Genomic DNA, 16,227 nt, shown 5'->3' on the forward strand with positions numbered 1-16,227 from the left:
TCTTCCTTTGAGGGAGGTAGCAGGTATAGACGGCTTAATTAGGGTACATGTTCCCTTCTCATTAACTGAACTTTCTCAAGTAGAAAAGAGATTAGGATCCTATACCTCCAGTCCTTCTACACTCATTAAAGAATTTCAATCTCTCACTCAATCTTATAATCTCACCTTCCATGATATTTATATGATCCTTACCAATAACCTATTACCTGAGGAGCACAGGTGAGTTTGGGAACAGGCTAGACGGCATGCAGATGAGGTTCACCAAACGCTTCACACCATGCCGGGGATGGGGTGGTACCTGACCAGGACCCAAATTGGAATTATAATACCCCAGAAGGCATTTTAGCTAGGGATCAGTTTACAACCTGTCTTCTGGCTGGTCTCCTCAGGGCTGCTTTTAAGCCAGTTAATTATGAAAAGCTCCAGGAGGTCATTCAGGACAAAAATGAAAACCCGTCTCAATTCCTAGAGCGCCTTACACAGGCCCTCTTACAACACACCAATCTAGACACCAAAAGTATAGAGGGCAGACAACTCCTGATGACCTATTTTTTCTCCCAAAGTTACCCTGACATCAGGGCTAAGCTTAAATCCTTGGAAAGGGGACCTCTGACTCCACAGGCATAAGTCTTAGTGCTGGCATTTAAGGTGTTCCATGGGAAAGATGAAAAAGCCCGCAGACAAAAATACCAAATGCTGGCCCAGGTCATCCGACCGGTCTCGGGCACTACCCAGGCTCCCTTCCGCTCTAAGGGACGAGAACCACCAGGTCTCTGTTTCAAATGTGGTCAAAAAGGTCACCGGGCCAGGGTTTGCCCTAAACCCCAAAAGCCACCAGGACCATGTCCAAAATGCCACCAAAAGGGACATTGGAGTGTTGACTGCCACCATTTCTTCCATGATATGGGGGCATCACCCCTAGATAGCCCTCCAGCCGATATCCTAGGCCTGGCTATGGACGACTGAAGGTGCCTGGGTTCCCTTGATCCGACCACTGTCGTCACGAACAGGGAGCCGCAGGTAATTATCATGGTGTCAGGGCAAGCCATCTCCTTCCTTATGGACACTGGGGACACTTACTCAGTCCTAACGGAGTACTGGGGTCCCACTTTTCCTTGTAGTTCCTCTATTTTCGGGATAGGGAGACAGCCTTGCCAGCCCTGCCGGACTCCACCACTTAATTGTATTTTCAGGGGTGTTCCCTTGACTTATTCCTTTTTAGTAATGCCAACCTGTCCAGTTCCCGTAATGGGAAGAGACCTTTTAGCCAAAGTAGGGGCCTCTATTTCCTTTACTCCACCCATCCGCTTGACCCCACGCTCGCCAGCGTCCTCTCTTGTCCTCCTAGCCACGTTGCCCACCAGTTCTGACATGCCACTTCCCTTACCAGCCTCTCAAGTGGACCCATAAGTCTGGGATGTCCAAAATCCCTCTGTGGCTAGTCACCATTCCCCTGTAACCATTCGGCTACGGGACCCCACCTAGTATATTGTTCAGGCTCAATACCCTCTTCCCCTTAAGAGCCTTAGGGGACTTAAGCCTATTATCTCTGATCTTCTAAGAAAAAAACTCCTCTGCCCCACCTCTTCTCCTTTTAACACCCCCATCCTGGTAGTAAAAAAGCCCAATGGAACCTTTTACCTAGTTCAGGATCTCCGCCTACTGAATTTCCCTGCCTATACCACTAATCAACTAATAGCTCTTACCTGAGCTTTTCAATTAGTCCAGGGACAATCTCTCAACATTTATTCAGACTCTAAATATGCTTTTCATATTCTTCTCTCCCATGCTGCCATCTGGAGAGAGTGTGGGTTGCTCACAGCAAAGGGAGGATCAGTAACCAATGCAGGCCAAATTATGGCTATGCTAGAAGCCTCCCACCTTCCCACAGTCATTGGAGTAGTCCACTGCCGGTCCCACTGGACGGATGATTCCATAGTTTCCAAAAGGAATGGCCAGGATGATGAGGCAGCTAAGGCTGTGGCCCTAAAAGGCCTAGATTCCTCCCTCCAACCACAAAACATTTTCACACTACAACCCACATCTTCCTCACCCACTCCTGACACCCATCAGATCCTGTCCTATCTACACCAGCTCTTCCATCCTAACAGCCAAGCTTTGTCTAACTTTGTTAGAGCTCACCTGCAGCCTACCTCTCAGGACTTATGCTTCCTAAACACCATTACTGCCTCTTGTAAGATCTGTCAGGCCTCAGATCCTAACTCAGGATATCGTAGCCCCCCTTTCCCTACCCACCAGGCTAGAGGCTCCCTCCCTGGGACTGACTGGCAACTTGATTTTACCCATATGCCAACAGTCAAATGTGTCCGATATCTCCAGGTTTTGGTGGACACATTCTTGGGATGGGTGGAGGCTTTCCCCAAAACTAACAAGAGAGCTCAAACAGCTTCTAATCTCCTTCTCCGTGAGATTATCCCAGGATTTGGAATTCCTACTTCCCTTCAGTCAGATAATGGCCCTGAGTTCACCTCTCAGATTTCCCAGACCTTATCTAAAGCCCTTAACATTCCTTGGTATTTCCATATCCCATACCAAACATTCTCCTTAAACTATCACAAGAGCTCCACCTCGATTAGGTAAAACTCCTCCCCCTGGCTCTTTTCAGGGTGCGAGCTTTCCCAAAAAACCTCTGTCTATTTCACCTTTTGAGCTCATGTATGGGAGACCAGTCCTAACTCCTGGTCTTTCAGCTAAATCCTCTCCTCTCCCTGACCACCTGCTCACTCCCTTACTCTGTCATCTCCGTTCCCTTCTACGGATCTTTACTAACCACTATTTACCGTGGCCATACACTAACCCCTGTCCATCTCCTATTAACATTGGGGACCAGGTTCTTCTCTCCCCTCCAAACCAAAGTTCCCCAACCCTTTCTCCTAAATGGCAGGGCCCTTTCAAGGTGATTCTTGTAACTCCCACAGTTGCTAAACTTGAGGGTTTCCCTCACTGGATTCATCTATCCCACCTTAAGCCTTTCACCCCCTCTCTTCAAGATAATGCCCCTTCCTACATATCAACACCAACAGGACCTTGCTCCCTCAAGCTCCAGAAGATGTCAAGATCAACCACCCTGTCTCCAGTTCCAGAAGAATGAGGCCTCACCACAGGAGTGGTGTTCAACTCTACTGGATTGGATATATATCTTTCCTTCTCTCCCTCTTGCCTATTTCTATTAAAGGTAATCCATATGTATGGAGATTTGAGGTTCAAGAAACCATCATTGGTAATAAAAAAAAAATCTCTCCAAATAGGGTCAACAAACTGTTCTATGGGAGGCTGTCAGGAGCCGATTGAGATAGCCATCACTTCCACTTCTATCTCTCCCCCCCCTATTTGATAGAATTTTTGTTTGCTTTCTCTTTGATCAAACAAAGGATTATTGCAAAAAATGGCCAGACACATATGGAGGCTGCCCATACTGGTCTTGCCAAATCCACACACCAGCACAGAAGAAACTTCTTCACCTGTATAAAAAAACCCTCTACTTATACATCCAAGATCTGTGGGATGCCAGATGGGAAGCAGGCATCGTTGGAAAACTCTACCGCCGCTATACACCCGGTCTACTGATATGTACTATCCGTATCCAAAGAAAATATGTTCCAATTACCCAAAATCTGGGAATGGGAGAAGTAAAAGAGATAATTAAACACTCCTCTAAGATTATTACCTCTCTAACATCCCCTCTTATGAATGACACAAACCTGCCATTTAATCTCCTACTTCAGACTCTGACCTCGGCTTACAAGCTCCTTAATGTGACCCAACCGGGCCATTTTAAAGCTTGCTGGCTGTGTGTACCACAGAGGACCAAGAGATACCGCTGACAGCCTCTGCAGTGACTCTGTCAAACAATCTTACCTCACCATTTACTAACTGCCCTGACTCTACTGTTGCCACAACCCCCTACCTTTCTCATATTACCCTCTTTGGCATGGCAAGCTGTTTCAAGGCATCTGGGACACACTTCGTAGGAATGCTAAATTCTTTAGACTGTAATGAAACTGTAATCCTTGAAACCTCATCTCAACCCCAATGCCCTACCGGTAATAATATTTCGATTCTTTGTGGCACTCAGGTCTACCATCATCAGCCTGCTTGTTAGTCAGGAGCTCTGGTAGTCCTCTTCCCTGAGCTGAGGGTAATAAGCGACAGAGAGCTCCTACCGATTATCCTGGTTGTGGACTCAAAAGCTGCCCAGCAGGAGAAGAGGGCAATTCAAATCCTACCCCTGCTGGCTGCTGCTGGAATCACGGCAGCTTTAGGGAACAGCAGGATTAGCTACCTCACTAACTCTGTATTATCAGCTTTCTTCCCAGTTCATCCAGGACCTTGAAAAGGTGGCTCAGACAATACTAACCGTCCAAGGACAGATTGACTCGCTGGCAGCATTAGCACTTCAAAACCAATGAGGATTGGATCTCCACACAGCTGAGGAAGGTGGCCTCTGCCTCTTCCTCCAGGAGGAATGCTGTTTTTATGTCAACCAGTCAGGTATAGTAAAGGACAAAATCCAACAACTCGAGACAGATTTACAAAAATGAAAGGAAGAGCTGGAGGCATCTAGCTCTTGGTCCTTCCAGAATTCCATATGGAAATGGATTCTGCCCCTTATCTCACCTCTCCTGCTAGTTTTTTTGCTTTTGCTTTTTGCACCCTGCTTAATTAACTTCCTCTCTACATTCTTCCAACAACATATGCAAAAAATCTCTAATCAAACCATTAATCAGTTACTCTTACAGGATTATCAACCTCTGCCCACAGAGCCAGATGACTATGACTCCGATGGTGGGGACCAGCTGTATCCTGAGATGGACAAAGCCCCTAATCAGCAGGAAGTAGCTTGAAGAGCAAAAGTCGTCCCTGTACCCTTCCCCCACCATCACTCCTTCCTGACTCCTCACTTTTTAATAAAACAAAAAGGGAGGAACGTTGGGATCAGTAAGCAGGCACCTCAACAGCTAGCCCCAAGGGACCTGACAAAATGGTTATCAGGCATTTGTGAAGACACCCAGACCACCTGCTGACCACCTGGAACTACCTGAGCATGCCCTGGGTCACCCTATAAGAGAAATGGAGCCCCCCCCCCTTCTCTTGCCTCGTCTCTCTGCGACCCCTTTCCCTCTTCCCCTAATAAACCTCCCACGTGGAACCGATCTCGTGGTGTGATTTGTGAACACTCCTGTAACCTGCACAGGCGTTTCCTAACACTAAGTTTTTCAAACACAAAGTTTTGGGAACCATATCTAAATGTAAATCCAGAAACACTGAGTATATACCCTGGCTGAAAGCTAGATTTCCTTTGAGTAGTTGAAGCTTTAAGCTAAGAAAAAAAAAAAAATACACATACTTTTTACTCTGAAATCTATTTTCTTCCTCTCCAATAACTCTTGACTAATACTGTAATACATCCTCTCTGTTTAGTAAAGCATTATGCTCTCTTTAACACAGGAAAAAATCAAGGCCCACAGGTCCAAGTTAGACTGCTAGTGCCCTGTGCATAAGTAGCTTGTCAATCAGAGTTCTACATATACAAAATGACATTCTGCCATCTCTCATAGTCTCAACTGTGTTATGTCTGCATTACATACTCTGCCACAAAATCTTCTGTGTCTCCATCTCAAAAACAAATTTGTTTTTCCCACATTCTTTCCTGATTCATATCTACATATTCAGCAAGAAATAACTCTATTTTTTGTTTCTATCTAAAAATATGTTCTACCCAGTTTTCCTAATATTCAGCTCAATCTTGTTCATTTCTTTGTTTCTCATTTATATTAAAAAAAAAACAGTACAAATGCCATCATACAGAAAAGTACTCTATAGATTTCACAAAAGGCAGTCCTCTGAATTTCTGTTCACAATCATAACAAAAAATCTCAATCTCTCACTCCTTCTTTTCCCCTTATTATAGCCATTCAAGTATTTTTTTTTTCTATAGACTATGATATTCTGGAATGTAGAAAGAAGATCAATTTAACTTGTTTCTCCATCATTATTTGGAATATAAGTAGATGTTCACCACTTCTGGTTTTAAAATTATATAATCTTTTTGTGCTACCAGTTTAATATATAAATGTTTCCTTGCTTATGTCTAAGTAACACATCTATCCACACAATTAAGAAATAAATCAGCATAGCCAAGTAGTAGGATTTTACCATTCTACACGTACCTGGTTGTTGGGAGCAGCTGTTCTAGCAGCTGCTTTGATATTTAAATCTCAGCGGAAAGACTGCTTTTACCAGGCCTTCTCTGAAGTCAGGGAAGAATTTTGAAGTCAATCTCCTTTTGTTTGTGACAGCAGGTGGGATAGCTTGTCAAAATCACACCACTTGTTTGTGAATTTAACTTGTGAATTTAACTCATTGTTCTGAGCTGTTTTTATTCTGGCTTAAAAGCAGTCTGAAATAAAGCCAGGGGGCTAGTCTAGATTCCACTAGGGCCTCTCAGAAAGGTCCCATGTATTGTGTGTTTGTTTATTAATTTTAATCCTCTCTCCCTACTCAAGAATATTTGACCCTGCTGACGGGCTCCAGCACCTGGTCACCTTTGTCATGAATGCTGTTGGCTGTACTTTCATTAGAAAGATTTATAATCCCCAAAGTTTTGCCTAGTGTGATATTCAAATGGAATAGGAGAGAGTATACTAGAGAAGTAGAGGAAAATTCATATTTGTTATTCCACAAGTCCAGTCAATATTTGCTCTAATAAAACAGTAAGTTGTTTCAAAACTGCTGTTTCAGGAGGGAATAATATTCACTGTGGACTTGTCAGTATTCACCAAGCCTGTTCACACACCTGGCTCGTATCTACTGTAACTTTTTGATTCCCTCAGCAAAAACCAGCCATGCTATCAGTGAACTAATACAGTAAATTTCTTCTAAAATCATCTATGCATTCATTTGCACACTGAATGAAAACTAGAAAATCAATCTGAGAAAAAGAATTTAAGCTAAAATTGAGGAGGAAATGTAGAATATAAAATGGTATGATTTTTTTGATTAAAAGTAATAGAAAAATCAGGAGGAATTTTAAGACATGAGGGGAAAAAAGGCAGAGAAGAGAAACTTTCACAGAAACTTTTGGTAGCACAATCTTCTCAATCAGAGAACTGTGGATTCCTACTGAACAAGAAAAGCAGAAAAACGGGAAGCTTTTCCACTAAAAATAAAGACAGCACTTGAAAGGAGTTTATTAAAGGATATTATTTCCAGGTGATTCCTTCATATGAGGTAATAAAATGATATTAAAATTTAAATTGAGCTTTTGGAGACAAATACAGGATTTTTTCTGTGGAGGCAATTAATCACATACAGGGTTCACTTGAAAATCTTCAAGAATATAGACTCCAGAAAAGAATATGATAGCACACTGATACTTACTGGCAAACCCTAAAATTCAACTAAGTGTTTACCATGTTAATGTATGAAGAGCAATTTCTTTGTCTGCATTTATGAGCATGCTTCAATTTTCACCATCCTTCACAAGACTTTTAATTCATTATAATATATATGCACATTTCTGTATATATACATATATTGTTCTGCCCAGTTCACGAACCCCAAAAAACCAGGAATAAATAAACTCTGCTGTAAATATATGAGGTTCTTTATATTATAAATCATTACAAGCTGCAGCTTGGGCCCACACTCCCTACCACTGCAGTGGCGAGAGCGGAGCGCACCGTGCTCAGTTTCGTTGGGTGATTTAAAGATTCTGGTCCATCCCAGCATGCCCAAGGCAGGGGTGATTCGTGCCTGGCAAGCATCTATTGGTCAAAATGTTACATTTTTAATTGATTGGCCATAGGAAGGTCCACAAACCATTAATGATCTGGTGTCCCTCCCTAGAGGGATGGGCCAGTTTCCTAGCAACTGTATCTCTAGTGGGAGGAGAAAGAAAACAATAAGGTGGTTCTTCCCTTCAGGGCATTTACTAGATTTCTCCAACCACCTAGTTCTGGCCTTAAATAATAGCTGCTAATTTTTAATCTTTTGGTCTCTCATTTCCCCCTTTCCCATGATCATTTGAAGACCCAATCTTGGATCTTCCAGATATGACCCCTTGTAGCCTATAGATTTACCTTTTTATAATGGGATCTGAATACCATTAGTGTATTGCTCTCAAGGATTTCTTTATGAAAGCCATCAAGCAATTTAAAATACAAAGCCCAAAGATAAAAATCAAAATGAGTTGGGGTCCCTTCAGGGTGGATATAGGGGTAGTAAGCCAAAGAGAACTATTATCCTTTTTTTTCTAGTGTCTCTCTAGGCTTTTAGCCCAGTTGTTGCAATATTGGGTTTCCATTTCAGCTAAACAGATGTCCAATATAATAGCTAATGCCAGGGAGCCAGCCCCTTTTCATTTAGCATTTCAGCCTTCTAGGTGGGATTTGAGCAAAGATTCATCTTCTGGAGCTTCTTCAGTGATGACCATTGGACCGTTGGCATCAGGGGCTAGGGAGGCTGAAATGCCCATCAAAGGCTGGGCAATGGGGCAGTCCCAAGCATCTGGTTAGTTGATCCACCCGAAAAGGCAGGGAGCAATCATGTCAGTTTCCAGGAAGTCCAGATTTCAGCTTTTAGTCCATAGCTGATCCCAGAACAGAGTCCAACAGGTAAAAATCTGCTGAGACAAATTCAGACTGGAGACAAAAGTTAAAATTTGTCTATTAAATGGGAAGGACCAGGGAAAATCTCATCTGCAATCCTTTTGAGATATGTCAGATCTAGGTCACATAACTTTTTGATTTCCTGAAACTCATATGAATATTTTTTGTACACAAAAGGAAATATATATTTAAAAAACTCAGAAAAGTAACATATCAGCAAATCTAATACAACAACATTCTGAAAGTAACAGGTAAAACTATATCCAATGGAATGGGCACCAGCCAGCTATTTGTATTGTATCTTTTATAAACAACTTAAGTGTGTCCATGGTCTGGAACTCTAACACTTCTTCTGTGGGCACAGCTGTTGGTAATCAGCCATGAATGGAGCTTGGCCATTTTTCATACACTCATCATCTACTTGTAGCCCCCATCTCCATGTTTACACTGGAAAGTTAGGCAGAAATACATTTCTGGCTTTAGTGCTAAACCCTGGATGCTTTGGATTTTTCTTTATAAAGTAACTAGAAGGAATAGGTTTAAGATATTGCTGTGACAAAGTCTACCCCAGAAATGGCAGATATTAAGAATACCATACTAAAACTTTTGGGTCAGATATACACATTAAATAGATGTTTTTCACACGACGAGGAACACCTTTATTCACTTTGTGCCCCAGCTGTAGGCCCCTCCCTCATCTCTTCCCAGTCCTACCTCTCCTCCCTAGTCTCCCTTTGGTTCTGTAACTCTGATTTTTGGGGATTATGATAAATATGTTTGTGGTTATGATGGTTAGGCTCATTTAGATTGTGATAATGATGTTAAAATCAATGACTGACAGTTACATTGGTAAGTATGGTGGTTAAAGTCAGTGACTGTAATCATTAGGTTGGAAAGGGTCAGTGCATATGATGTTTAAATAATTGACTAAAATGGTTAGAGTTAGTGACTAGGGTGGTTAATTTTAATTGATAATTTGATTTAACTAAATGGTAACAAGAAATAATTGTTTCTGGGTATGTTTGTGAAGGTATTCTCAAAAGATACATTTTAGAGGGACTCCAAGATGACAGCACCCAGCAGGCATGATGTCTGAGTAGCAAGAGATCAGAGACTAGACCAAATGAGTGGCTGAGCTGCTGGCTCTGAAATGCCAATGTCCATGGTTCCCAGATAAGAGGAGGCATTCTGAGAGTTAGGGACACACAGTTTCAGGTCCCTAAGGTGACTCCTGGTTCTAAGGAATATAAGGTCCCAAACTCTGATCATGAGCACCTTCTGCTTATCCTAATACTGAGTTCCAGGGATGCATGGCTAAGAGGTCTGGACATCAGACACCACCTGCCTCCATGAGGAGAGATCCCGGATACCAAGGCAGTAGTCCAGGCTCTGGTCTTTGGTTCCACTCATCCTGTGGACACCTCCTGGACAATAGGAGTATACAGTGTCTTGTTCCAAGATGGCAGCACACAGTGCCATCTGACTGAGTACAAGCAGCTCAGTTTTTGCTGAGCAAGCAAATGGCCATGTCCTGGCTCCTAAATTCCAGCATTAGTTCATGGTTTCCTGGAGAGAAGAGAGTATGCCAGTGTCAATTGATGTTTTCCCTGAGAGAGGAGAGGATCCCAGTTGCCAGATACGCACAGTTTCAGCCTCAGACCTCCTAGCTATTTCAGTAATCTTGAGGATAACTCCAGATTCCAGAGATGTGCAGACTCAACCTATGGTTCACTGCCCCACTAGAACTCAGAATCACACAGGTTAGACAACTACACCCTAATCCCCTGCCTATAGGTCCAACTGAGACATAAGCAGCAGAGAAGACCTGCAGGCTTTTCAGAGATCCAGTTTCCAGCCCAGACCTAGAGATTCCCCTTGCCCCTGCATGCCTGAGTAACTCAGCAGGCTCAAGGAACAGCCAGTCAATGCCAGGACCAACTTGCATGGTCAGTGTAGGCACACAATCAATGAAAACCAGAGTAATATGACACTACCAGAACCCAACCATCTTAATATAGCAGGCCTTGAATATCCTAAGATAGCTGTAACACCAGAATATGACCTTAAATTCATGCTTATGAAGATGGTAGTGGCCTTTAAAGAGAAAATGAGTAAATCCCTCAAAGAAATTAAAAAAAAATAAACAAATAGAGGCCTTTAAAGAGGAAACAAATAAATCACTCAAAGAAATACAAGAAAATAAAAATCAAACAGGTTAAGGAAACAAAACAGTTCAAGACCTGAAAATAGAAATAGAATCAATAAAGAAAATGCACACTGAGGAAATCCAGGAGATGACGGAAAACTTAAGGAAGATAACAGAAACTGTAGAGATAAATATCAATAAGAGAAAACAAGAGTTGGAGAAGAGAATCTCAGGCATTGAAGATACAATTGAAAAATTCGATACATCTGTGAAAGAATATATTAAATTGAAAAAAATAGCTGACACAAAACACCCAATAAATCAAGGAAACCATAGAAAGATGAAACCTAACAATGATAGGAACAGGAGAAGGAGAAGATCCCTAGCTCCAAGGACCAGAAAATATTTTCAAGAAAATTACCCCAACCTAAAAAAAAGATGTCTTTACACATACCACCAAATACAATAGAACATTAGAAGAAATTTCTCCTGCGATATAAGAACCAAAACGTTAAATGTACAAAACAAAGAAAAAATATTAAAACCTGTAAGGGAAAAAGGCCAGGTAATATGCAAAAGCAGACCTATCAAAATCACAGCTAACTTTTCAAAGACTTTAAAAGCCAGTAGGGTCTGGTCAGATATAATGCAGACCCAAATAGACTGCAGAGTTCAGCCCAGACTACTGTACCTAGCAAAATTTTTAATCACCATAGAAGGAGAAAACAAGATATTCTACAACCAAACACAATTTAAACAACATCTATGCATAAACCTAGCCCTATAGAAGATATTAGAAAGAAAACTCCAAACAAGAAGGTTAACTACACCTTCCTTCCCCCCCCCAAAAAAAAAAAAACCCAAAAAACTAAAGAACACAGGATATAAATAACTTTACTACAGGAAAACTGAAAGAAGACAAGCACATAAATACACTACCACCACCATTATCAAACCAAAGTAAATACCAATCATTGGTCATTAATATCACTCAACCTCAATAGACTCAACTCTCCAATATAAAGACACAGGCTAAGAGAATGGATATGTAAACAGGACCCAGCAGTCTGCTGGATACAAAAAACACACCTCAGCAACAAAAATGGACATTACCTCAAATCAAAGGGCTGGGCAAAGGTTTTGCAAGCAAATCAATGCAAGAAGTAAGTTAGAGTAGCCATATTAGTATCTAATGAAATAGACTTTCAACCAAAATTAATCTAAAAAGATGGGGAAGGACACGTCATACTCATCAAAGGAAAAACTGGCCAAGATATCTTCATTCTAATCAAAGAAAAATATACCAAGAAGACATCTCAATTCTGAACATCAATGTTCCAAATATAAGGGTACCCACATTGTAAAAGAAACATTATTAAAACTTAAATCTCACATTGATCCCCCCACATTGATAGTGCAAAACTTCAACAACCTACTCTGACCTATGAACAGATAATCAAGACAGAATCAAATAGAGAAACAATGAAACTAAGCAATGTTACGAATCAAATGGACCTAATAGTTGTCCACAGAACTTTTTACCCAAATACCAAAGAGTATATCTTCTTCTCAGCACTGCACAAAACCTCCAAAATCAACCATATCGTCAGTCACAAAGCAAAACTCAACCAATACAAGAAATTGAGTTAATCCTTTGTAGTTTATCAGATCACCATGAATTAAAGCTGGAGTTCAACAAAAGAAATAACAAAAAGCCTACTACACACTCACGGAAACTGAACAACTCCCTACTCAATGATCAAGAAATAAAGCAATTAAAGATGTCCTAAAATTCAATAAAAATGAAAGATCAACATACCCAAACTTATGGGACACAATGAAAGCAGTGGTAGGAGAAAAGTTCATAGCGTTAAGATCCTTTACAAGGAAATTGGAAAGATCTCGTAATAGCAACTTAACAGTTCACCTAAAAACTCTAGGGGAAAAAAATGAAGCAAAACACCCAAGAGGAGTACACAGCAGGAAATAATCAAACTCTAGGCTGAAATAAAAAAATTAAAGCCAAAGAGAACAATACAAATAATCAATGAAAATAAGAATAATTTCTTTGAGAAAATCAACCCAGCTAAAAAACTGTTAGCTACACCATCTAGAAAGCAGAGAGACAATATCCAAATCAACAAAATTAGAAATAAAAAAGGGGATATAACAACAAGCACTAAGGAAATAAGAAAAATTATTCAGTCTTACCCTAAAAGCCTGTACTCCACAAAATTGGAAAATCTAAATGCAACAATTTCTTGATAAATTCCACTTACCAATATTAAATGAAGAGCAGATAAACAAGTTAAACAAGATAAATGCCTAAGAACCCAGACATACCCAGTAAAAGTCTCCCATCTAAAAAGAACCCAGGGCCAGAGGGTTTCAGATCAAAATTCTACCAAACTATTAAAGAAGGGCTAATGCTAATACTCCTCAAACTATTCCACAACATAAACATGAAAGTAATATTGTCATACTTATTCTATGAGGCCATAGTCACCGTGAAACCTAAATCACACAAAGACCCAATAGGTAAGAGAATTTAAGACTAATTTGTCATATGAACATTGATGCAAAAATACTTAACAAAAGTCTTTCAAACCAAATCTAAGAACACCTCAAAATTATCATCCTCCAAGATCAAATAGGATTCACCCCAGGCTTGCTCAAGTAGTTGAGTACATGAACATCCATCAATGCAATCCACCATATAAGCAAACTGAAAGGGAAAAAAATAACATATAATCATGCAGAAAGATGCAGAAAATGACTTTGACAAATTCCAACAACCTTTCATATTAAAAGCATTGGAAATATCAGGCAATATTAAACTGAGTAGAAAGAAACATAAAACTATCCCATTGAAATGTCCACTCTCTCAACATGACTTCAATATAGTACTGAAAGACTTAGTTAGAGCAATAAGACAATCACAGGAGTTCAAAAGGATACAAATTGGAAAGAAAGAAGTCAAATTATCACTATTTGCATATGATATGATAGTATACACAAGTGACCCAAAAAATTCTACCAGAGAATTCCTACAACTGATAACACCTTCAGCAAAGTGGCTGGATATAAAATTAACTAAAAACAACAACAACAACAAAACATCAGTAGGCAGCCTGTATACAAAGGACAAATGGGCTGAGAAAAAAATTATGGAAACAACACCCATCAAAATATCCTCAAATAATTTAAAGTATCTTGGTGTAAATCTAACCAAGCAAGTGAATGACCTGTATGATAAGAACTTCAAGCCTCTGAATAAAGAAACGGAAGAAGATATCAGAAGATGGAAAGATCTGCCATGCTCATGGATCAGTAGGATTAACATAATAAAAATGGCCATCTTACCAAAACAATCTATATATTCAAAGCAATTCCTGTCGAAATACCAACACAATCCTTTACAGACACCGAAGGAAGAATTCTAAACTTCATATGGAAAAACAAACAAACCAGAATAACCAAAACAACCCTATACATAGAGTAACTTCTGGAGGTATCTCCATCTCTGATTTCAAGCTGTATGACAGAGCAACAATAATAAAAACTGCATTGTACTGACATAGAAATAGACTGGTTGATTAATGGAATCAAATTGAAGACCCTGAAATAAACCCACACATCTATGGGCAATTGATTTTTGACAAAGGAGCTAAAACTAGACACTGGAAAAAAGAAATCATCTTCAAAATTTAGGGATGGTCTAACTGCATGTCTACATGTGGAAAAATGCAAATAAATCAGTATTTATTACCCTGCACAAAACATAAACCCAGAAACACTAAATATTTTAGAAGAGAAATGGGGTATGAGCCTTGAAGTCATTAGCACAGGAGACAACTTCCTGAACAGAACACCAACAGCTCAGGCTCTAACATCAACCATTAATGAACAGACTCTCATGAAACTGAAAAGCTTCTGTAAGACAAAGAACACTGTCAATAGAACAAAACAGTAGCTTACATACTGAGAAAACATCTTCACCAACCTTACATGTGCCAAAGGGATATTCTCCAAAATAAATAAATAACTCAAGATATTAAACTCCAACTAACCAAATAATGCAATTAAAAAATGGGGTATAGAGCTAAACAGGGAATTCTCAAGAGAGGTGTCTTTAATGGCCAAGAAGCATTTAAAGAAATGCTTTATGTCCTTAGTCATCAGGGAAATGCAAATCATAACTCCTCTGAGAGTCCATCTTACAACCATCAGAATGGCTAAGAACAAAAAAAAAAAAATCAAGTCATAACACATGCTGGCAAGAATGTGGAGAAAGGGGAACACTTATCTATTGCTGGTAGGAGTGCAAATTTGTACAACCATTTTGGAAATAAGAAAACTGTGAATAGCTCTTTCTCAAGACTCAGCTATACCACTCCTGGGCATGCATATATATATATATATTTAAAAACTGTTCTACCATACATCAAGAACATTTGTGCAACTATGTTTATAGCAGCTTCATTCATAATAGCCACAAACTAGAAACAAGCCAGATGCCCCTCAACCAAAGAATAGGTAAAGAAGCTGGTACATTTACAGAATGGAATATCCCTTAGCTATTAAAAACAAGTACATCATGGAATTTGAAGGGAAATAGGTGGAACTAGAAAATATCATCTTGAGAGAGGTTACCCAGACCCAGAAAAATGTATATGGTATTTACTCACTTATTAACACATTTTTGCCTATAGTACAGGATAACCATACTATAATTCACAGCTCCAATGAAGATAAGTAACAATGAGGAACCAAAAGAGGAGAATGCTTAAATCTTACTTAGAAGGGTAAATATAATAGAAATGGTTGGAAAGATGAAAGAAGGTAGGAAGAGGAACATGGAATGAAATGGGGGTGGAGTTAAGACCTTGGGAGAGAGGCAGCAGGAAGATAGATGGCTTTCAGAGAGAAGAAAATCTGTGGATGGGGACAAATCTGTGAAAATCTGGAGACTTACAATAGAGTAGGCTTCTGGGAGGATATAGATGTGACTATAGCTGAGAATGCTAGCAGGGGAGTCATGGAGACTAAAGAAGACCATCTCTTACCAGACTCCTTGTAGAGGGAGAAGAAGATCAACACACCCACAAAAACTTCAACCCAAAATTTACTCTGTCTAGAAGATGTGCAGGAATAAAAACAGAGCAAAGACTGAGGGAATGTCCAACCAAAGTCTGGCTCAAACTAAGACCTACCCCATGAAAGAGAAGCCGGCCCCTGACACTATTAACTATACTCTTATATGCTTGAAGAGGAGAGTCAAGCATAGTTGTCCTCTGAGAGGCTTGACCTAGCAGAAGTTAGAAAGACCTAACTTAGGAGAAGACCTAAGACCCCTTCTCAGATGTAACTGATAGCTCAGTCTACAAGAGGGTTCCATAGTAAAGGGAGCAGAGGTTTTGTGTGACATGGACTTTGTTGCTTGCTCCTCAA

Source organism: Psammomys obesus, unplaced genomic scaffold (assembly GCF_907164565.1).
Source record: "Psammomys obesus unplaced genomic scaffold, mPsaObe1.curated_primary_1811, whole genome shotgun sequence".
Taxonomy (NCBI): domain Eukaryota; kingdom Metazoa; phylum Chordata; class Mammalia; order Rodentia; family Muridae; genus Psammomys; species Psammomys obesus.